The 24,329-nt window shown below is 44.4% G+C and overlaps 1 protein-coding gene across 1 annotated transcript in view; it reads right to left on the bottom strand.

Annotated features, from left to right (window-relative positions):
- Nucleotides 1-24,329, bottom strand: part of LOC123746416 (inactive dipeptidyl peptidase 10) — a 227,007-nt gene that overhangs the window by 26,566 nt on the left and 176,112 nt on the right. The gene's annotated exons all lie outside the window — the stretch shown is intronic.

Consider the following 24,329-nt stretch of genomic DNA (forward strand, 5'->3'; position numbering starts at 1 on the left):
ACAGAAGAAAGTGAGCCTCAAAGCGATGTACACTAACATAGATGGAATTACAAATAAAGCAAATGAGCTTGGAGAACTGGTACTCGAGGAAAACCCAGACATAATAGCCCTCACAGAAACAAAGATCACGAAAACGATAACAAATGCAGTGTTCCCACAGGACTATTATGTTATGAGGAAAGAGAGGGAAGGAAGAGGTGGGGGTGGTGTAGCTCTGCTGGTAAGAAAAGGCTGGGATTTTGAGGAGATGGATATTCAGGGCTGTGAAGGTTTCAGTGACTACATAGCAGGTACTGTAACAAATGGAGGGAAAAAAATTATAGTCGCAGTCATATATAATCCACCACCAAATGACAGAAGACCTAGACAGGAATATGATAGAAACAACATGGCCAACATTAACATAATAGAAAGAGCAGCTTCTGTTGCTAGCAGGAATGGATATGGACTACTAATTATGGGAGACTTCAACCATGGGAAGATAGATTGGAAGAACAGAGACCCGCATGGAGGACCAGAAACATGGAGAGCTAAGCTGCTGGACGTGGCAACAAGAAACTTTCTAAGCCAGCACACCAAAGAACCAACAAGAATGAGAGGAGAAGATGAACCAGCAATGCTTGATTTGATATTTACCCTAAATGAATGGGATATAAGGGAAGTTAAGATGGAAGCGCCCTTGGGAATGAGTGACCACAGTGTATTGAACTTTGAGTACTTGGTAGAGCTAGGACTTATCTCCCCCAAAAAAGAACTAGGAATCAAAAGGCTGGCATACCGAAAGGGGAATTATGAACAGATGAGAAGTTTCCTAAGTGAAATACCTTGGGACACAAACCTCAGAGACAAGTCTGTACAGGGTATGATGGACTATGTTACCCAAAAGTGTCAGGAGGCAGTAAACAGGTTCATCCCGGCCCAAAGGGAAAAATCCGAGAAGCAACAGAAGAATCCATGGTATAATAGGGCATGTATCGAAGCGAAGAAACTGAACAAAAAGGCGTGGAGGAACTTCCGGAATAACAGAACACCAGAAAGCAGAGAGAGATACCAGAGAACCAGGAATGAGTACGTCAGGGTGAGAAGAGAAGCAGAGAAAAATTTTGAAAATGATATAGCAAACAAAGCCAAGACTGAACCAAAGCTACTCCACAGTCACATCAGAAGGAAAACAACTGTGAAAGAACAGGTATTGAAACTTAGAACAGGCGAGGACAGGTATACAGAGAATGACAGAGAGGTGTGTGAGGAACTCAACAAGAGGTTCCAAGAGGTCTTCACAATAGAACAGGGTGAGGTCACTGTGCTAGGAGAAAGGGAGGTAAACCAGGCGGCCTTGGAGGAGTTCGAAATTACGAGAGAGGAGGTCAAGAGACACCTGCTGGATCTGGATGTTAGAAAGGCTGTTGGTCCAGATGGGATCTCACCATGGGTACTGAAAGAGTGTGCAGAGGCACTTTGCTTGCCACTCTCCATAGTGTATAGTAAGTCACTAGAGACGGGAGACCTACCAGAAATATGGAAGACGGCGAATGTGGTCCCAATATACAAAAAGGGCGACAGACAAGAGGCACTGAACTACAGGCCAGTGTCCTTGACTTGTATACCATGCAAGGTGATGGAGAAGATCGTGAGAAAAAACCTGGTAACACATCTGGAGAGAAGGGACTTCGTGACAAATCGCCAACATGGATTCAGGGAGGGTAAATCTTGCCTTACAGGCTTGATAGAATTCTACGATCAGGTGACACGGATTAAGCAAGAAAGAGAGGGCTGGGCGGACTGCATTTTCTTGGATTGTCGGAAAGCCTTTGACACAGTACCGCATAAGAGGCTGGTACATAAGCTGGAGAGACAGGCAGGTGTAGCTGGTAAGGTGCTCCAGTGGATAAGGGAGTATCTAAGCAATAGGAAGCAGAGAGTTACGGTGAGGGGTGAGACCTCCGATTGGCGTGAAGTCACCAGTGGAGTCCCACAGGGCTCTGTACTCGGTCCTATCTTGTTTCTGATATATGTAAATGATCTCCCGGAGGGTATCGATTCATTTCTCTCAATGTTTGCGGACGATGCTAAAATTATGAGAAGGATTAAAACAGAAGAGGACTGTTTGAGGCTTCAAGAAGACCTAGACAAGCTGAAGGAATGGTCGAACAAATGGTTGTTAGAGTTTAACCCAACCAATTGTAATGTAATGAAGATAGGTGTAGGGAGCAGGAGGCCAGATACAAGGTATCATCTGGGAGAGGAAATTCTTCAGGAGTCAGAGAAGGAAAAAGACTTGGGGGTTGATATCACGCCAGACCTGTCTCCTGCAGCACATATCAAGCGGATAACATCAGCGGCATATGCCAGGCTGGCCAACATACGAACGGCATTCAGAAACTTGTGTAAAGAATCATTCAGAACTTTGTATACCACATATGTCAGGCCAATCCTGGAGTATGCAGCCCCAGCATGGAGTCCATATCTAGTCAAGGATAAGACTAAACTGGAAAAGGTTCAAAGGTTTGCCATCAGACTAGTACCCGAGCTGAGAGGTATGAGCTACGAGGAGAGACTACGGGAATTAAACCTCACTTCGCTGGAAGACAGAAGAGTTAGGGGGGACATGATCACCACATTCAAGATTCTGAAGGGGATTGATAGGGTAGATAAAGACAGTCTATTTAACACAAGGGGAACACGCACAAGGGGACACAGGTGGAAACTGAGTGCCCAAATGAGCCACAGAGATATTAGAAAGAACTTTTTTAGTGTCAGAGTGGTTGACAAATGGAATGCATTAGGGGGTGATGTGGTGGAGGCTGACTCCATACACAGTTTCAAGTGTAGATATGACAGAGCCCGATAGGCTCAGGAATCTGTACACCTGTTGATTGACGGTTGAGAGGCGGGACCAAAGAGCCAGAGCTCAACCCCTGCAAACACAACTAGGTGAGTACAACTAGGTGAGTACACACCCACATGCGGAGTATGCGGCCCCAGCATGGAGCCCGTACCTTGTCAAGCACAAGACGAAGCTGGAAAAAGTCCAAAGGTATGCCACTAGACTAGTCCCAGAACTAAGAGGAATGAGTTACGAGGAAAGGCTGCGGGAAATGCACCTTACGACACTGGAAGACAGAAGAGTAAGGGGAGACATGATCACAACCTACAAAATCCTCAGAGGAATCGACCGGGTAAACAAGGATGAACTATTCAACACTGGTGGGACGCGAACAAGGGGACACAGGTGGAAACTGAATACCCACATGAGCCACAGAGACGTTAGAAGGAACTTTTTCAGTGTCAGAGTAGTTAACGGATGGAATGCATTAGGCAGTGATGTGGTGGAGGCTGACTCCATACACAGTTTCAAATGTAGATATGATAGAGCCCAGTAGGCTCAGGAATCTGTACACCAGTTGATTGACAGTTGAGAGGCGGGACCAAAGAGCCAAAGCTCAACCCCCGCAAGCACAAATAGGTGAGTACAAATAGATGACAAATAGGTGAGTACACACACACACACACACACACACACACACACAAACACACACACACACACACACACACACACACACACACACACACACACACACACACACACACACACACACACACACACACACACACAGGAAGCAGACCGTAGCAGCTGTCGAACTCCCAAGTACCTATATTTACTGCCAGGTGAACAGGTGCATCAGGGTTGAAGGAAACTATGCCCAATTTGTTTCCGCCATCGCCGGGATCGATCCCTTGACCCCCTAGGGCTACGAATCCCGAACACTGTCCACTTAGCCGTCAGCCCCCTCAATGTGTGGTGTGTGTTCAGAACGAGAGGGGGGGGGGATAGGGCGAGGGGGGGGGGGCAGGGAAAGAGTAAAAGAGAGAACTCGACAAACACCTCCAAAGGCTACCTGATCAGCCAGACTGTGATCCATACGTCAGGACAGTCGGGGGATTGAACACTGACCTGCAAAGAAGTGTGTCTCTGACAGGTCACACATCAGACTACTCTCTGGCATTCCGTTAAAAATGCATCTGTTTTTGCCTGACCTCAAACGTACGTACAAACCCAAGCAACCCACCCTACCCCTATTACGGCCGAAGTGACAGAAAACGTCGATATTGTGGTGTTTTCATTTTCAGAACCACGTTCCATTTTTGAACGGGTTGGTTGAAAAAAAAAAAAGGTGACATTTAGCTGAGACGACGTCTGGCTGAGTGTATGAACACGACCCGTCGTTATCTCCAATGACCTTAAGTGACCTTTCAGGCCATTCACCTGCTTTAAATTTTAACCACCTTGACCTCTTAAGTCTCACCCCCTCCCCCCACGCCTGCGACTCAAGCCTGGCAACAATTTTCCTATTTTTTCCTTTTCATTTTGTTCATATATATATATATATATATATATATATATATATATATATATATATATATATATATATATATATATATATATATTATTAAATATGACCGAAAAAGTAAGATTAATAATTCTAACACGAATTTTCTCTATCTTTCTTATGTTTCTTTTCACTGTTGATGGTAATTGAAAAATCAATTCTCCAAAATTAATTTTTATTTCTTGTCTGACGCGACACTTGAACGCGTTTCGTAATAACTTATTACATTTTGAAAGACTTTTAGTTTACACACACACAACTATTACCTGCAAACACTAAACAGAGTTCTTACTTATGCTATGATTTAAACAGCTTTCATTTTTCATTTTATATATATATATATATATATATATATATATATATATATATATATATATATATATATATATTTTATATATATATATTTCCCCGTGTTCAAAACTTCATGTAAATTAGTCCCACTCTGATGAATATGGAATTGTGATTTTTGGGCCCCAATGAGGAAAAGATCCTTTTATAATGTTGTTGTTGTTGTTGTTTCAGATTTAGCTACTCAGAACGAAGTGTCCATGTAGCACGGGCTATGGTGAGCCCGTAACAGAAGCCCGTTCTTTTATAGATTTTTTTTTCCCCGTTGCAAAATTAGTTTTGCGAATCTCTTCTCTGTGTATAGATGTATTTTGGAGGTAATTTTCCTTCTAATTTATACATTTTCACTGTAATATAGCGGTTCACTTATATAATATAATCTGGAAGAATAACTGAGGATATGGATAATCTTTACTTTATAGCTATATGGTCTATCATCGTCCTCAAGGAATAACTTTACACTTAAGAGTAACAACTTGAAGGTGTGGCTACTGAGATAGCTGCTACCTTACCTTGAGGTTACCTTGAGGTGCTTCCGGGGCTTAGCGTCCCCGCGGCCCGGTCGTCGACCAGGCCTCCTGGTTGCCGGACTGATCAACCAGGCTGTTGGACGCGGCTGCTCGCAGCCTGACGTATGAGTCACAGCCTGGTTGATCAGGTATCCTTTGGAGGTGCTTATCCAGTTCTCTCTTGAACACTGTGAGGGGTCGGCCAGTTATGTCCCTTATGTGTAGTTGGGGCATAACTATGCTACATCATAGTTCCTTGACACTTTGAGTTTGAGAAGATGTTGGTCTTCCACACTCACACTGCACCGCTCCTGTGCCAGGTAAGTCCACTACGGGCTGACCATAGCCCGTGCTACTTGCCCCGCTCCTGTGCCAGGTAAGTCCACTACGGGCTGACCATAGCCCGTGCTACCTGCCCCGCTCCTGTGCCGGGTAAGTCCACTACGGGCTCACCATAGCCCGTGCTACTTGCCCCGCTCCTGTACCAGGTAAGTCCACTACGGGCTCACCATAGCCCGTGCTAATTGCCCCGCTCCTGTGCCAGGTAAGTCCACTACGGGCTCACCATAGCCCGTGCTACTTGCCCCGCTCCTGTACCAGGTAAGTCCACTACGGGCTGACCATAGCCTGTGCTACTTGCCCCGCTCCTGTGCCAGGTAAGTCCACTACGGGCTCACCATAGCCCGTGCTACTTGCCCCGCTCCTGTGCCAGGTAAGTCCACTACGGGCTCACCATAGTCCGTGCTACTTGCCCCGCTCCTGTACCAGGTAAGTCCACTACGGGCTGACCATAGCCCGTGCTACTTGCCCCGCTCCTGTACCAGGTAAGTCCACTACGGGCTGACCATAGCCTGTGCTACTTGCCCCGCTCCTGTGCCAGGTAAGTCCACTACGGGCTCACCATAGCCCGTGCTACTTGCCCCGCTCCTGTGCCAGGTAAGTCCACTACGGGCTCACCATAGCCCGTGCTACTTGCCCCGCTCCTGTGCCAGGTAAGTCCACTACGGGCTCACCATAGCCCGTGCTACTTGCCCCGCTCCTGTGTCAGGTAAGTCCACTACGGGCTCACCATAGCCCGTGCTACTTGCCCCGCTCCTGTGCCAGGTAAGTCCACTACGGGCTCACCATAGTCCGTGCTACTTGCCCCGCTCCTGTGCCAGGTAAGTCCACTACGGGCTCACCATAGCCCGTGCTACTTGCCCCGCTCCTGTGTCAGGTAAGTCCACTACGGGCTCACCATAGCCCGTGCTACTTGCCCCGCTCCTGTGCCAGGTAAGTCCACTACGGGCTCACCATAGTCCGTGCTACTTGCCCCGCTCCTGTGCCAGGTAAGTCCACTACGGGCTCACCATAGCCCGTGCTACTTGCCCCGCTCCTGTGCCAGGTAAGTCCACTACGGGCTCACCATAGCCCGTGCTACTTGCCCCGCTCCTGTGCCAGGTAAGTCCACTACGGGCTCACCATAGCCCGTGCTACTTGCCCCGCTCCTGTGCCAGGTAAGTTCACTACGGGCTCATCATAGCCCGTGCTACTTGCCCCGCTCCTGTGCCAGGTAAGTCCACTACGGGCTCACCCATAGCCCGTGCTACTTGCCCCGCTCCTGTGCCAGGTAAGTCCACTACGGGCTCACCATAGCCCGTGCTACGTGGAACTTGTTCCCAGTAGCTGAATCTATAACAACACCTTCAACTCTTCTGCTTTAATACCATGCAAGACTCTATACCAACCCGCAGGTCTCTTACTAACTCAATACCATGCAAGAGCAATCCACCCTCAACTCCGCTACCTCTCTACTTGGGCTAGACGGTAGAGCGACGGTCTTCCGTCATGCAGGTCGGCGTTCAATCCCCGACCGTCCAAGTGGTTGGGCACCATTCCTCCCCTCCGTCCCATCCCAAATCCTTTATGCGTTTAACCGATTTGTAAACAATTACTGATATAAGCTTCTATATCAACTATCGTAAAGGCATTATGCGTTTAACCGATGTTAATTCCAAGTAACGCTACAGTTATTTCTGATTATTTAATATTTGACGCCCTGCTATCCGTCGGCCGCGATAGGTTAGGTGGGTTGCTTGGGTTAGTATCCATATATGTTTTTTTACGGAGTAGGAAGGCAAGAGAACGGGATATAAAGATATAAATGGCGGCCATGTGGAAATTCATATTTCCTTTCATCTTCCTAAATCCCAATTTCCCATTAGAGTCTCGACTTGATGACGGCCAGGCGGACTCCAGGGCTGCCAACCACAAGCTTTTGGCGGGAGAGGCTGCAGGGCTGCCAACTGCAAGCTTTTGGCGGGAGAGGCTGCAGGGCTGCCAACTGCAAGCTTTTGGCGGGAGAGGCTGCAGGGCTGCCAACTGCAAGCTTTTGGCGGGAGAGGCTGCAGGGCTGCCAACTGCAATCTTTGGCGGGAGAAACTGCAGGACTGCCAACCATACGGTACTGGTGGGAGAGGTTGCAGGGCTACCAACCGCAAGGTTTTGCAGGTGGAGCTCTCAATAGAGATTCCCAGCGGAATAATAATAGTAATAATGGTTGAGTATGTTTCCTATCATATGATGCCTCTGCTCACCTAGCAGTAAATACGTATCCGGGAGTTAGGCAACTGTTGTGAGTTGCATCCTGAGTAACTGACCTAACAATCCTCCTATCTCCATCAATGAAGAAACGAGACAAACAAACCCAGAAAATGCAAAACATTTTAACTTAGTCTTACCTCAAACAACACACGCTAGTCGTTTTCTGTGAGAAATTCATAATATAAGAGAATGCTCAAATATATCATCACTAACTCGGCTATTTTTCTTCTGTAGTACAACGAAGTAAACATTTGTTATTTTCAAAGCACCTACGAAAATACATATAAACCTTTTCAATGTTTATGTGAATTTTTATTTGAGAGAGAGAGAGAGAGAGAGAGAGAGAGAGAGAGAGAGAGAGAGAGAGAGAGAGAGAGAGAGAGAGAGAGAGAGAGAGAGAGAGAGAGAGAGACAGAGAGAGAGAGACAGAGAGAGAGAGACAGAGAGAGAGAGACAGAGAGAGAGAGACAGAGACAGAGAGAGAGAGAGACAGAGAAACAGAGACAGAAAGAGAGAGACAGAGACAGAGAGACAGAGACAGAGACACAGAGACAGAGACAGAGAGAGACCCTTAACCTGTCACTCATCTGCCATCACACCACATTCAACCTGTCAATCATCCTCTCCCATTTCACCTCCTATATACTTCTTTTCCCAATCCCTTCCCACTCCCCCTCTCCCCTCGCTCTCTCCCATATCCTCCTTTCCTTGTCACCTGCCCATTCCCCCCCCCCCTCCCTCTCTCTCTTCTCCCTCCATTTTCTCTTTCCTTCCTGTCTCTTTCCCCTCAGAGAGAATAACGTTAGCAGAGCACTTGGAGGATCTCAGGAGAATACTCTTTAAAAAACAGTGTTTCAGGGCGCAGAGAACTGTTGAATCACGACAAACAGTAACACGGAGTAACAGTAACACGGAGTAACAGTAACTTAGTAACAGTGACACAGTAACTGAAGCCTGGAAGCTCTTCCCAAACTTGGCTCCTGTTAGCAGGCTGAGAGCTTTCCCTTCCCATAGCTCATGGTAAGCCTTACCCTACTAGTTTTACACAGGTGGGTACAGGAGCAGACGACTGCTGACTCCTGTTAGCTGGCTGAGAGCTTTCCCTTCCCATAGCTCATGGTAAGCCTTACCCTACTAGTTTTACACAGGTGGGTACAGGAGCAGACGACTGCTGACTCCTGTTAGCAGGCTGAGAGCTTTCCCTTCCCATAGCTCATGGTAAGCCTTACCCTACTAGTTTTACACAGTACAGGAGCAAACGACTGCTGATATAACATCAGCAGACGACTAGACCGACAGACATATACAGAGATAAAGACATACACACAAATACAGAGATACAAACAGACAGGAATATACGCAACACTGACACGATTTAATAAAAATCAAATTTAAATCATCCTTCCCTCCCCTCACGAGGGCTTAGCAAGAGAATGATACATTTAGTGTTTAGGGGACGCTCAAGGGAAGGAATTAGAGGAGGCCATTCTGAGGGGAGAGATACAGGGGAACTAGTGTGGGAAGGGTGACCTAGGGGTCACTAGAGGTGGAAGGGGAAATGGAATGGTGTATCTTGCAAGAATAGGGGGAGGTGGGAGGGGCATAACAGAATACATGCTGTATTCTTTGGTGGTGGAAAAGCAGACATGCTGTATTCTTTGGTGCTGGAAAAGCAGACATGCTGTATTCTTGGGTGCTGGAAAAGCAGACATGCTGTATTCTTGGGTGCTGGAAAAGCAGACATGCTGTATTCTTGGGTGCTGGAAAAGCAGACATGCTGTATTCTTGGGTGCTGGAAAAGCAGACATGCTGTATTCTTTGGTGGTGGAAAAGCAGACATGCTGTATTCTTGGGTGCTGGAAAAGCAGACATGCTGTATTCTTGGGTGGTGGAAAAGCAGACATGTTGTATTCTTGGGTGCTGGAAAAGCAGACATGCTGTATTCTTGGGGGTGGAAAAGCAGACATGCTGTATTCTTTGGTGGTGGAAAAGCAGACATGCTGTATTCTTTGGTGGTGGAAAAGGAGACATGCTGTATTCTTTGGTGCTGGAAAAGCAGACATGCTGTATTCTTTGGTGGTGGAAAAGCAGACATGCTGTATTCTTTGGTGCTGGAAAAACAGATATGCTGTATTCTTTGGTGCTGGAAAAGCAGACATGCTGTATTCTTTGGTGGTGGAAAAGCAGACATGCTGTATTCTTTGGTGCTGGAAAAGCAGACATGCTGTATTCTTTGGTGCTGGAAAAGCAGACATGCTGAATTCTTGGGTGCTGGAAAAGCAGACATGCTGTATTCTTTGGTGCTGGAAAAGCAGACATTCGGTATTCTTTGGTGCTGGAAAAGCAGACATGCTGTATTCTTGGGAGGTGGAAAAGCAGACATGCTGTATTCTTTGGTGGTGGAAAAGCAGACATGCTGTATTCTTTGGTGGTGGAAAAGCAGACATGCTGTATTCTTTGGTGGTGGAAAAGCAGACATGCTGTATTCTTTGGTGGTGGAAAAGCAGACATGCTGTATTCTTTGGTGGTGGAAAAGCAGACATGCTGTATTCTTTGGTGCTGGTAACCCCGAAAATCAGACCAATCCTAATCCATGGAAAGGATTGTGTATCTATTCCCTTTATACACACACATGTAGGCTATCTTTGATATAGAGAACATTACACTCATTGTAGATGCTATTCGGGTACATAATTGAGATCCGTAATGATCCGATTGTGATGTTGTCATTCGAGAATGATTAAACAAGCCACAATTCTCTTTAGGGGTATCAGGGAAGTGCCCATACTACCTCCATACGACCTAGTACCAGGGGGGACCATCAAGCCTTTACGCCACCCCTGACGAAACCTGTTCATCTTTCCTCAATCATGGCGGCTTTGTATTTATTAAACTTACGAGCTCCGGAGCTCGTAAACTAAGCCAACAGCTGTCGTAAGTGGCTGTTCGGATCCACTTACGACATCTGTGCCTCTTAAATCGATCCCGGCGGCTAAGTCAGGATTTACCAAACAGCCAAGAGAACCCAAGCAAGTAAGAGAATAGAACGCAAGCAAGCCAAGAGAACGCAAGCAAGCCAAGAGAACGCAAGCAAGCCAAGAGAACGCAAGCAAGCCAAGAGAACGCAAGCAAGCCAAGAGAACGCAAGCAAGCCAAGAGAACGCAAGCAAGCCAAGTGAACGCAAGCAAGCCAAGAGAACGCAAGCAAGCCAAGAGAACGCAAGCAAGCCAAGAGAACGCAAGCAAGCCAAGAGAACGCAAGCAAGCCAAGTGAACGCAAGCAAGCCAATAGAACGCAAGCAAGCCAATAGAACGCAAGCAAGAAAATAGAACGCAAGCAAGCAAGCCAATAAAACGCCAGCAAGCAAGCCAAGAGAACGCAAGCAAGCAAGCCAATAGAACCTAAGCAAGCAAGCCAATAGAACGCAAGCAAGCAAGCCAATAAAACGCCAGCAAGCAAGCCAAGAGAACGCAAGCAAGCAAGCCAATAGAACCTAAGCAAGCAAACCAATAGAACGCAAACAAACAAGCCAATAGAACGCAAACAAGCCAATAGAACGCAAGCAAGCCAATAAAACGCAAACAAACAAGCCAATAGAACGCAAACAAGCCAATAGAACGCAAGCAAGCCAATAAAACGCAAGCAAGCAAGCCAATAGAACGCAAGCAAGCAAGCCAATAGAACGCAAGCAAGCAAGCCAATAGAACACAATCAAGACAATAGAACGCAAGCAAGCAAGCCAAGAGAACCCCAGCAAAGCAGACACCACAACCAGCCCCCCCCCCTCATGCAGAACGCGTGCAACTGACAAGCAAATGAAAGCAGCAGACATTTACACACACTTCAAGACTAACAACACACTCAGGTGACTCGGGCTGCTGTGTACGCCAAAAGCAGACATGCTGTATTCTTGGGTGCTGGAAAAGCAGACATGCTGTATTCTTCGGGGGTGGAAAAGCAGACATGCTGTATTCTTGGGTGCTGGAAAAGCAAACATGCTGTATTCTTCGGGGGTGGAAAAGCAGACATGCTGTATTCTTGGGTGCTGGAAAAGCAAACATGCTGTATTCTTCGGGGGTGGAAAAGCAGACATGCTGTATTCTTGGGTGCTGGAAAAGCAGACATGCTGTATTCTTCGGGGGTGGAAAAGCAGACATGCTGTATTCTTGGGTGCTGGAAAAGCAAACATGCTGTATGCTTTAAAACAGCAGACATATTGATTGCTTTAACACTCAAACAGCAGACATATTGACTGCTTTAACACTAAAACAGCAGACATATTGACTGCTTTAACACTAAAACAGCAGACATATTGACTGCTTTAAAACTAAAACAGCAGACATATTGATTGCTTTAAAACTAAAACAGCAGACACATTGCCTGCTTTAACACTAAAACAGCAGACATATTGACTGCTTTAACACTAAAACAGCAGACAAACGGTGTATTTTTGCGGAACTGCTATTGGTCTGCTGTTAATTACATCCACTTCTTACAACTTCTTCTGTCCTTAATCGACATATTTACTGTCTTAAACATAAGTTGTAATTGTTTAAATTATTCCTCTTCCTTCTCTATATTTCCCCTTCACTCCTCTTCATTCGTCTCTCTTCATTCGTCTCTCTTCATTCCTTCTTTCACACCGTATTTGATCCAGCCTATCACCGCTATTTCACAACTACGTCAGATCTGAGGTGTCCTTACGGGCTCACCATAGCCCGTGCTACATGGACACTTCGTCCTGAGTAGCTAAATCTTTAACAACAACATCTGAGGTGGTTTCGTCTTCCCGTACAAGCGTTCGAGTCCAGACGTCTCACCTAATCTGTCATGGACGGTGCATTATGTGGGGGAGGACAGGCTGCTTGATCATCTTTCCTCCTCTTATTCTTCCTTGATTTACCTCTACCTATTCCTTCTCTTTTTCACCACCTCCTTTTATACCTTGTTCGCATCATCATTTTATTCATTGCCTAATATTCCTTCTTCCCCTCTCCTCCCTCCCTCCTTCTCCTCTTTCCCTTTCTCTCTTTTCTCCATCTTCTCCTTCTCTTCTCCTTCCTTAGACTCTGTGCCCCTCGTGACCTTAAAGACGAGTCTATCCCACTAAAGAAAAACAAGTCTTTGTCCGGTCACGACCTTCACAAACACATAATATTAATAAAAGCTATAAGCTAATTAAATCATAATTTATTAAATTAAATCATTATTAATTTTTAAGTTAATTAAATCATTATATAAAATGATGATAATAAAAGTTAAAGGTAATTGATATAGTGGGAAAGTCTAAACATTTTTCTAACTCTAACTTGATTCATGTTGGGTTAAATTTTTCTCTTCTGGAAGGCCAAATTTATTTTATTTTAGCACGTTCCTGAGGGTTGGGTTAATGGCTTACCCTTGTAGGGGGAGAGAGAGAGAGAGAGAGAGAGAGAGAGAGAGAGAGAGAGAGAAGGGGGGGGAGAGAGAGAAGGGGAGGGAGAGAGAGAGAGAGAGAGAGAGAGAGAGAGAGAGAGAGAGAGAGAGAGAGAGAGAGAGAGAGAGAGAGAGAGAGAGAGAGAGAGAGAGAGAGAAGGGGAGAGAGAGAGAGAGAGAGAGAGAGAGAGAGAGAGAGAGAGAGAGAGAGAGAGAGAGAGAGAGAGAGAGAGAGAGAGAGAGAGAGAGAAGGGGAGAGAGAGAGAGAGAGAAGGGGAGAGAGAGAGAGAGAGAGAGAGAGAGAGAGAGAGAGAGAGAGAGAGAGAGAGAGAGAGAGAGAGAGAGAGAGAGAGAGAGAGAGAGAGAGAGAGAGAGAGAGAAGGGGAGAGAGAGAGAGAGAGAGAGAGAGAGAGAGAGAGAGAGAGAGAGAGAGAGAGAGAGAGAGAGAGAGAGAGAGAGAGAGAGAGAGAGAGAGAGGTGTAAAACACTTGGAGACACGATATATTTCCTCCACACAGATTTAACAAACTCTGATAACCTTACAAGATATCATTTTCGCAAAAAAGGAGCTTTAAAAAAAAGAGAAAGACGAATGAGTAGATAGCGCCTGGAGGTAGTAGATCTAATGGCCCAGGTTCGATTCCCGGAGGAGCCGAAAACAAATGTACAGAGGTTCTTTCACCTCTGATGATCCTGTTCACCTAGCAGTAAATAGGTACCTGGGAGTTAGACAGCTGCCACGGGCTGCTTCCTGGGTATGAAAGACGAATAAGGAATCACTGTAAATGGAGGAGAAAGGAACAAAGTGGGGAATTTAAGATGAATGAATAAGATGAGAAGCAAAATGTCGAGAAAGTAACCCAAAGAAGAAATTAAAAGAAAGTGACAAATAATAATTGTTTACCATATTAATTGTATTCTTGTACCTACTGGTTAACTAATCTAAATAAAAAAAGATATATTTTGACTATTTTATCTATTTATTATTTTTATCTATCATATATATTAGATAGGGGTACCCGGAAGTGCCCGGGTACTCCTGGATAGAGGGGTTGATCCGGTACAATTTCATCAATGATCAATCCAAGAGAAATGATAATATAGGTGATATATAGGTATATATGGATGAAATTCTTATGTATGTCTACACATCTCTTCTCTGTCTCTCTGCCTGTCTTTGTCTATCTCTCAGTTTATGTCTCTGTCTCTGTGTCTGTGTTCCTGTCTCTCTGTTATCTCTGTCTCTCTCCAGTTATCTGTGTCACTGGCTGTGTCTAGCTCGCTTCACATCACATGTCGGTCACATCACATCACCTAATAACTCATTAACTAATAACCTGAGCTCAAAACAGCTCACTATACACCACATCCTGACGTTATCACTCTTTTTCAACCCAGAAATAATTTCCCTCATACATTTTCATCTTAAATTTCAACTTAACTTCTCTCTTTTAAGTTAAATTAATAAAACTAAAACATTAAATATGTTTCTCCAAACTTGAGAGATTTTATATGAAAACAAAAATTAATAAATCCTTTTTTTCGATGCGATTTTATAAATGTTCAATTTTGTTAAATTTAGCGGGTTAAATTCCACTCCAAAATTCTATTGGGTCGTTAACGACCTGGTGAGTGGTTGAGAATTCAATTATGAGGATGGAGCGCGGAGTGAGAATCACCTTGTTAACGGAACGTAACAACCCAATTGTTGGGTGATCACCAGTTATGTAATTATGGGTCGTGCCTAATAGCCAGAACGCACTACTTGGCCTAGTATGCAAAGGCCCGATTTGCTCAACAGAGTGAAAGTTGACAGTCTAGCTTGCTCTGATGAGGGCGAATTCAGTCGAAAACGCGTTCAGCATTCTCTAATTTTTCAAATGTGGTTTGAAGAGTATATATATATATATATATATATATATATATATATATATATATATATATATATATATATATATATATATATATATATATATATATATATATATATTACAAACTAAATTATAAAGTAGAAATCGTTACTATTTGAGTTGGACAAACCGGAAAACTATTTTTTTTTTTTTGCATTGTTTTGACAAACTACACTAACCAAACCTAAGCTTGCTAGGCCTAATACACGATATCTGAGGCCTAATATAGTACATATGTGTGCTATGCTAGGCCTAGGAATATTTAATTTTGTTTTTAGTTTCATTTTTTTAAACAATTCAACCAAATTTCAATTAAATCTAAGCCAGTTTTAAGAAATTTTAAAACAAAAAAGTATTTAAAACAAAGAACTCACACTAAACAATAACAATTATCACAACAAAACACCTGTTTAACTCACGTTCAGTATACAAAGTTTAATTTACTGATAGTCGACATTAACACCCAAAACTTATTCGAAATTTCAACTATAATTACAAGCTTTCAAGAAACTTATGCAAAGACAAACCAATTACAAATAATTTTTGATCGCAAGTTCCACACATTGTAAGACACATAAATATTACACAATACTGAACACCAAATGTTGTACTAGATGTCCTAATTAAACAATTATATTCGTGAGGAAAGTTTCGGGGACATTCTGAAGAGTACCAAAAAAAAAAAAAAGCACCATTCAGGGGAAACTAAAGCATATAATAATGAGGTCTATTTGGTATGAGAGAACAGCAGTTCTATATGTGAGCGTTGCTTCTGGCTGAGCTTTAGCTCCTGGGCCAGCAACCACAACGTTACCACAATGGTTTTTAACGTATTTCGTTAATCTATGCACTGTTTCGAGGGACAGGAAGCCAGAGTGTATTCATACAAATTAGGCTGATATCGAAAAAAAAACACAAAATGGAATTACTTACCCCGCTAACTAACTCCTAAGTACCTATACTTACTGGTAGGTAAACAGGTATATTAGATGAAAGAAAATGTACCCAACCATTTCTGTCCTGCCCGGGAATCGAACCCGAAATTCTCGATTGTGTGTCGAGAACGAACACAATCTGTGCTACCGGCTTCAAGAACGCCTCCTTGTTCCGGATCCGGATGGCTGGCGTGAGTTTGTTTACATTTGTGTCTCAAGCGACAGGTTCGGTGTTTTGTCTATTCCAAGATCCTTTTTATCTCTGTGGCGCTGGTTATTATCCTCTGTTATGTGTTCTTCCTCTCTTCTCCTATTACTTCTTCCCATTATTGAGCTTTGTGTTTCCTTGGATTTGAGTATCAGGAGAAAGCGCCAAGCCATTACGGGGATCAGGATAAGGATTTGGGATGGGACGGGGAGAAAAGGAATGGTGCCCAACCACTTGGACTGGACGGTAAAGCGACGGTCTCGCTTCATGCAGGTCGGCGTTCAATCCCCGATCGTCCAAGTGGTTGGGCACCATTCCTCACCCCTGCCCCTCCCTGTCCCATCCCTAATCCTTTATCCTGACCCCTTCCCAGTGCTATACAGTCGAAATGTCTTGGCAGTTTCCTCTGATAATTCCCCCTTGCCCAAGAATACAACACAATTCCTGTTTTCGGAGACAGGAAGACTGTTTACTTATATAATTTTATTTTATTGTATTTATTTTATTTTAATTTATATTGACGTCCCCCCCCCACAAGGTCTCCTGACGCTCCCCAGAATACAATCAACAACAGTTACCTAACTCCCGAGCGCCTATTTTACTGTCTTGGTGAAGAGAGGCATTAGGTGAAAGGAAACATCCCAATCGTTTCAGCCCCGCCCTGGAATGGAACCCTCCGACTGTCATGAAGGTGAACCAAAGATCTATATGTCACGGAACTGATGCTGTACAGACAGACATCAACTGCGTCTGAGGAGATGAGGATGTTGTTATAGATTCAGCTACTCGGAACAAGTTGCAAGTAGCACGGGCTATGGTGATCCCGTAGTGGACTTATTTGGCACAGGATCGGTGCTGAATGTACTGTGGTTGGAGATGGGGATGCTCAGACGGGGGATATATATACAGAGGATGCTGCGGTCAAGAGCTGTTAGGTATAGTGTAAGAGCAGTTTGGCTGTTAGCTTCTTGGGGAACGAGGAGGAGTGGGGGGGGGGGGGTTGAGAGAAAGGGGGAAGGGATGAATGAATGAATGAAGAGAGGGATTAAGAAAGAAGTTGAAGGCTGTACTACGAGGAGAAGAGAGAGAGTGGGATTAGGGGTTAGCAATTGTGATCATAGCTCTGAGAATGGCATCTTCAAGATTACAGGAGTCAGGTTTTCTTATTGATTTCTCTCTCTCTCTCTCTCTCTCTCTCTCTCTCTCTCCCTCCCACCAGCATAATAATTCACCGCTAAGCTATATATCGAAGCAATTTCCACAGGGACTACTGCCTTGACTCCCGTCCAAAATCAATATGAAGTATCAATCGACTGTCCAATCATTTATGAATTTGTCGACTGTCCACTTTATTCCTGAAAGCAGTTTATATATATATATATATATATATATATATATATATATATATATATATATATATATATATATATATATATATATATATATATATATATATATATCCGTGTCTCTGGCCCATTGTTCCTTGGGTGCGTACGTATCTGTTTAGGCCAAACAGACGCATTTTTAACGGAGTAGAGTCAAATCAGATGAGTTAACATGAGTGATGAGCCACATGAGGTATGAATAAGAACCGAATAATAATTAAAATCCATTGAGAAGAATTTATAAAAAAGATGGAATAATAGGAACAGAAAAATATATAATGGGGGGTATGGGATACATAATAGAGGGGGTGTATGGGTTACATATAATGGAGGTATGGGAAACATGGGTGTATGAGATACATAGAAGAGCGAATGAGAAATATAATGGGGTGTGGGAAACAGGAATTGGGAGGGGTACTAAGACATGTAATTGGGGGGTATGAGGACATATTATTTAATCCACTGGTGTATGGGGTCATACTGAGTACCCTAATGAGAGTCTATAATCGTTCTGACGTTGGGAATTGCTGTAATAGCGGATGAAACGAGAGTTTAGACTCTCTGAAAAACTAAAACTGAAATCTTATTTTCAAGCTCTATTTTCAAGCTCTATTTTCAAGCTGGCGGGAAGTGGGTGACACAGGCTGACATTCCTGAGACACACACACACACACACACACACACATACACACACACGAGCATATGTATGTGCACATGTACACACACACACACACTGTGATAAGTGTGTCGCACCCGAGCCGACAAAATTTGCATAATTGTGCACCTCTGGGCTTCATTATCTCTGCATAAGAAGCAATTTGCAATTCTGTTGTCATAAATTACCACATTACACACACACAGCTCATCTGACCTCCCCTCCCCCCTCCCCCTTCCGGAGGAACAGCACTCTACGATGCTGTTCATCCATGGAAGAGGGGACGGAACGGAAGCCCTGTTTACCCCCTCGCATGGTAAAGGGAAAGGAGAGATATGGAACGTAAGAGAGAGAGAGAGAGAGAGAGAGAGAGAGAGAGAGAGAGAGAGAGAGAGAGAGAGAGAGAGAGAGAGAGAGAGAGAGAGAGAGTGATGATAAACAGAAGGGAGAGAGAGTGTGGTTGTGGTTGTATAAGGATATATATATGTGGCTTAGAGACATATTAACTGATAGTTCCTATTTCCTTCCCTCCCTATACCTCCATACTTACCTACCTCCCTCACTCCTTCCCTCCCTCCCTTCCTTACCCCTTCCTTACTACCTCCTTCTCACACACATCCTTTAATTAAACCAACATAGCAATTAGGAATGTATTTTTAACACTATCTTCACATACACACGCACACACGCACACACACACACACACACACGCACACACGCACACACACACACACACACACACACACACACACACACACACACACACACACACACACACACACACCCACGTACGCACGCACACACGTTCGAACGCACGCGTACGCACGCGCGCGCACGCACACTAATGGACAACAATTACCCTCAATCACTTGACGATGCCTGTGATGGGGGGGGGGGTGTGGACTCAAGCTTCCTCCCCTACAGTTCCCCCTATTTACCCTACACTTCCCCTAGTCACCCTACCCTTTCCCCTAGTTACCCTTCCCTTCTTCTCTTTCCCATCCTCTCTATTATTCAATCATCAAACTTTTTCTACTCATCATTTGCGTCTTCCTCCTTTCCTTATCCATTTCACTCCCTTTCCTTATCCATTTCACTCCCTTTCCTTCGTCTACTTCTCCCCTTCCCTTTCCCATTTCCCTAATCATCCTTCCCTCTTTTTACCTCTTCCTTTATCCTTTCTCTTCCCTTTCCTTTCTTCCACTTTTCCTGTGTCTTTTCCGTTACTTAAAATCATCTTTTTCTTCCTTCTCATTTCTCGATATTACTTTTCGCCCTTTTCTCTCCTCTCCCTCTCTTGCTCTCTCCCCCTCTCCCTCCCTCTTGCCCATCCCACCCTTTCCTTATCTCACGCCCTCCACAGGACACCGGATAACAAGTGGGATGGGAACCCCCCGCCTGGAATCGAACTGAGGAATGCAGAAACACCTCGGGGGAGTTGACAGTGCACAAAATGTTCGGTTGCATCCCCAAGATCCGTCTCTGTCGGGATGTTCAGAATCTTGGATGTCGCCTCTGACCAGTCCTGGAATACGCGAGAGAGAGAGAGAGAGAGAGAGAGAGAGAGAGAGAGAGAGAGAGAGAGAGAGAGAGAGAGAGAGAGAGAGAGAGAGAGAGAGAGAGAGAGAGGGAGGGAGAGAGAGAGAGAGAGAGAGAGAGAGAGAGAGAGAGAGAGAGATTTAAACGGCATCCCTCTGCTCATAACAGAAACATTCATAGACAATCTTGTCGAATAATGAAAGAAGTTCAAAAGTGGGCTATATCCAGATGGGAATCCGAAACTCGAAGAAAACTTGCATCTGGAAGGGTTGGATCCAAGGTCTGGTGGTCCCTGGTGAAGGATCGGCAGGGGTACTCATCTGAGGACACAATCCCACCTCTAAACAGAGAAGATGGTACTGTGGCAACCAGCAATCAGGAGAAGGCTGATTTACTGGCAAACCACTTTGCTTCCAAGATGCAGGTCCCTGATCCTGAACGTCAGCCTCCACATCTTGCCCCATGCACTGTGTCTAAGTTGACTGAAGTGGTTATAAATCAGGCTGAAGTTCTCCATCTCCTTAACACGCTAGACACAAGCAAAGCTGTGGGGCCAGATAAGGTCAGTCCAAGACTACTACGCTGCTGCGCTGACCTGTTGGCTCCACCTCTCACGCGCCTCTTCCAACTGTGCCTAGTTCAAGGAATTTGGCCCTCCTTATGGAAGAAGGCAGACGTTGTTCCAGTGCACAAAAAGAAGAGCCGCTCAGTAGTTGGTAACTACAGACCTGTGTCACTGCTTTCCATTACTGGCAAGATCCTAGAATCATTAATTGCTCAGCAAATGACATCATTTTTTGACCGTCATCGGCTAATTTGTGATCGACAGTATGGTTTTAGAAAAGGCCGATCTGCTGCTGATCTTTTGCTAAATCTCTCCTCTAAGTGGCATCAGTCACTGGATGAGTCCAAGATCAGCTGTGTTGTTGCTCTAGATATAGCAGGAGCCTTTGATCGGGTCTGGCACTCTGGACTAGCAGTGAAGCTTCAAGCTTTAGGCATTGCAGGCTCCATCTTAGTGTTATTAAAAGACTACCTTCAAGAACGGACTCTAAGGGTGGTCCTCAATGGAGCAGAATCCGATAGCCACTCAATTGGTGCCAGCGTTCCACAGGGTAGTGTGCTTGGCCCTCTGCTGTGGAATGTTTATTTCAACGATCTTCTTCATCTCATTCCTGAAGCTCAAGCCTATGCTGATGACTGTACTCTAACCTTTACATACAGAAAGGAGGAAATGCTAACTGCTGCAAGAATCATTAATCACAAACTTTCAGCAATTTCTACCTGGGGTAGGAGATGGCAGGTCACATTTGCGGCTGAGAAGACTCAAGCGATGATGATAACTAGACTGCACATGGCGAATCGGACAGAACTGCAAATGGGTGGCAAATCCCTAGAGTTCACAGAAGAATTTGACATCTTGGGAATGCAGTTCGACTCTTCAATGACAATGAAGAGCCATGTGGTAAACTTAGCTAAAAAGGCAGCCAGGAAACTTACAGCACTACGGCGCATCTCATATCTACTTGACAGCAAGGGTTGCAAAACCTTATATGAAGCTCAAGTTCGCTCCCATCTTGAGTATGCACCCCTTTCCTGGATTGCCTGCCCCCCATCTTTCGTCAGACTGTTGGACAAAGTGGAGAGACGGGCTAGAAGGCTTATCTCTAGTCTTGACCAAGTCAGGTGGGAACGGTCTGAACATCAGAGCCTGCAACACCGTCGGGACGTTGTTGGTCTTACTGTTATGTACAAGGCCAACATCCTTAAAGTTCCGCACTTGGCCCTACTCCGTGGAGTACCAGTAGTTCCCACTCGTAACACTAGGCTCTCAACCTTCAACAGTCTCATGCTGGAAGTGCCATTCTCAAGAACATCACTCCATCAGCGTTCATTCCTTCCGAGACTTACTCGCATCTGGAACTTGTTCGCACAACAGATTGATACACGGGAGATCAGGTCAACTGTTCACATGAAGACTCTGGCACACAGCTGGCTACAAGCTCATCCTGTTCCTTATTTGATTGTTACTTAATGTTTTTTAATGAATAAAGGCTATTCCTTCTAAAGCAAATAATTCCAGGCTCATGAAATAAATGGGCATCTAGGAGTAGGTTTCAACTTAGCTTACATAAGTTAAATATATGATAGTTCCCAATGTGTTAGTTTCAAAGTATACTCTTATGTAATAAATGAGTTTCTAGGTGTAGGCTTCAGATGAGCTGAGGTAGGATAACAGCTCTTGCTTGCAGTTTCAATAGGTATGTTATTAGGCATCCCTTATGAATCCTAGTCTTAGTTTAAAAAAAAAAAAAAAAAAAAAAAAAAAAAAAAAAAAAAAAAAAAAAAAGAGAGAGAGAGAGAGAGAGAGAGAGAGAGAGAGAGAGAGAGAGAGAGAGAGAGAGAGAGAGAGAGAGAGAGAGAGAGAGAGAGAGAGAGAGAGAGAGAGAGAGAGAAAGAGAGAGAAGAGAGAGAGAGAGAGAGAGAGAGAGAGAGAGAGAGAGAGAGAGAGAGAGAGAGAGAGAGAGAGAGAGAGAGAGAGAGAGAGAGAGAGAGAGAGAGAGAGAGAGAGAGAAGAGAGAGAGAGAGAGAGAGAGAGAGAGAGAGAGAGAGAGAGAGAGAGAGAGAGAGAGAGAGAGAGAGAGAGAGAGAGAGAGAGAGAGAGAGAAGAGTCAGAGGAGACATGATCACCACATACAAGCGCGCCAAAGGCAGACTTTAGGAAAGAAATTTTCCTTACTAAGACGCCTCAATAGCTCAGTCGATAGAGCTTTGGACTCACACGCGTTGAGTCCACCGTTCGAATCCCCCTAGAGGCCAGGTCAATATGATAGATATATCAGAGCACAATAGGCTCTGCTACCTGCACGCTTGTCTATTACTGGCTTGAGAGGCGGGACTCAAGAACCGTAGCTCAACCCCCACAAATATAACTAGATTGTACCTTTCATCCTTTTCTTACCTTCATCTAGAATTACCTTCTTCAGGAATTACCTTCATCTAGAATTTTCTTCTTTTTCATTATCCTCACCTCTCATTATTTACTGTGCGTGCGTTCCTCTTTCTTTCTCTCTTTTACGGGTTATTCATGCCCGTGCCACCTCTTGGCTGGCATAATCTTCATCAATCAACCAATCAATCAATCTATCAATCAATCTCCCATCACCTACGCCTTGATAATGATCCAGGACGGACCAATTCATCTTCTGGCATGTTCTTCGATCATCATAAACACTAGATTAGTCCAACAAGATGAGTTCCCCCTTAAAAAAAATCGTTTTCTCTGATTCTCAATATAGCCCGTTCTCTCAATTTGTCACTTTGTAAACAAATGCAATGGTTTTGGCCTAACCTTACCAACCCAAGCAACCCCCCTAACCTCTCCACAGCGCCGTGAAGGGGCCCAGCTCACTGAGAAAGGATCTCTCTCACTCAGGAATCGATGAGGAAGGTGAGGTAGGGACGGTGGGAAATATTGAGTGAATTATGCGTTTAGGGGAGCTGTTGTTGAGAGGTCGCGAGGCCTTGGTACAGGGAGAGAGGGGAGGGTAGAGAGAGAGAGGGGAGGGTAGAGAGAGAGGAGGGTAGAGAGAGGGGAGGGTAGAGAGAGGGGAGGGTAGAGAGAGGGGAGGATAGAGAGAAGGGAGGATAGAGAGAAGGGAGGATAGAGAGAGGATAAAATATAAGAGAAGGCTGAAAGGGATAACAGAGGATTGTAGAGGGGAAAATGGGAAGGATTTAGGAAGGAAAGGTAGCCAACAGGGTAAGTGGGAAAGGGGGTAGTGGAACGAGGAAGGGAGAGGAGAAGGGGGGGCGGGCATGGAGTCATATTGATTAATTTGTCTTTGAAATTAAAAGGAAAAGGGCGGGGATTAAGACAAAAGTGGGTAGAGAGGGAGTAGAAGGGGATCCATTTAGTTAGATCGTCCACGGTGGATCACTGGGCTTCAGCTCCTGTCCCCAGCTTCTTAAGTCACTCTGCCGCGGGCTCCATCACCAGAGCTTATGCTCAATTATTTTGGACCTAACCTTTTATTCATTAATAATTTAAATTTCCTCCTTAATCTTATCTAAGATATTTAAAAAAAAATTCAATAGTAAAGGTAAAAAAGTTTAGATCTCTGTTAAAAAGATTATATTATTATAGTGTTTCAATTACCAATATATTGGGCGAATTCGGTCTCTATTTTCAAAAATAATTTTTTTCTAAAAAATCTTATCTGTGATTTTTTCTAAAAGTTGATTAATTATGTGAAGTTAGAATTGAAAGTTCCTGTAATACGATATTGTGTAACATTTTTCTCAATTATTCATAACTTAGCTCCTGGGCCCCAGGTCTCTGTACATTTACTGAAGCTAATGGATCTCCAGTGCTGTCCAAATTTTGGCTACAATTTTTTTTTTCAATTTTGAAATGCTCGGATTTAGGACTCAAAAATGTGAATTACCT

This window comes from Procambarus clarkii, chromosome 80 (genome assembly GCF_040958095.1).
Source record: "Procambarus clarkii isolate CNS0578487 chromosome 80, FALCON_Pclarkii_2.0, whole genome shotgun sequence".
In the NCBI taxonomy this organism is placed as follows: Eukaryota; Metazoa; Arthropoda; class Malacostraca; order Decapoda; family Cambaridae; genus Procambarus; species Procambarus clarkii.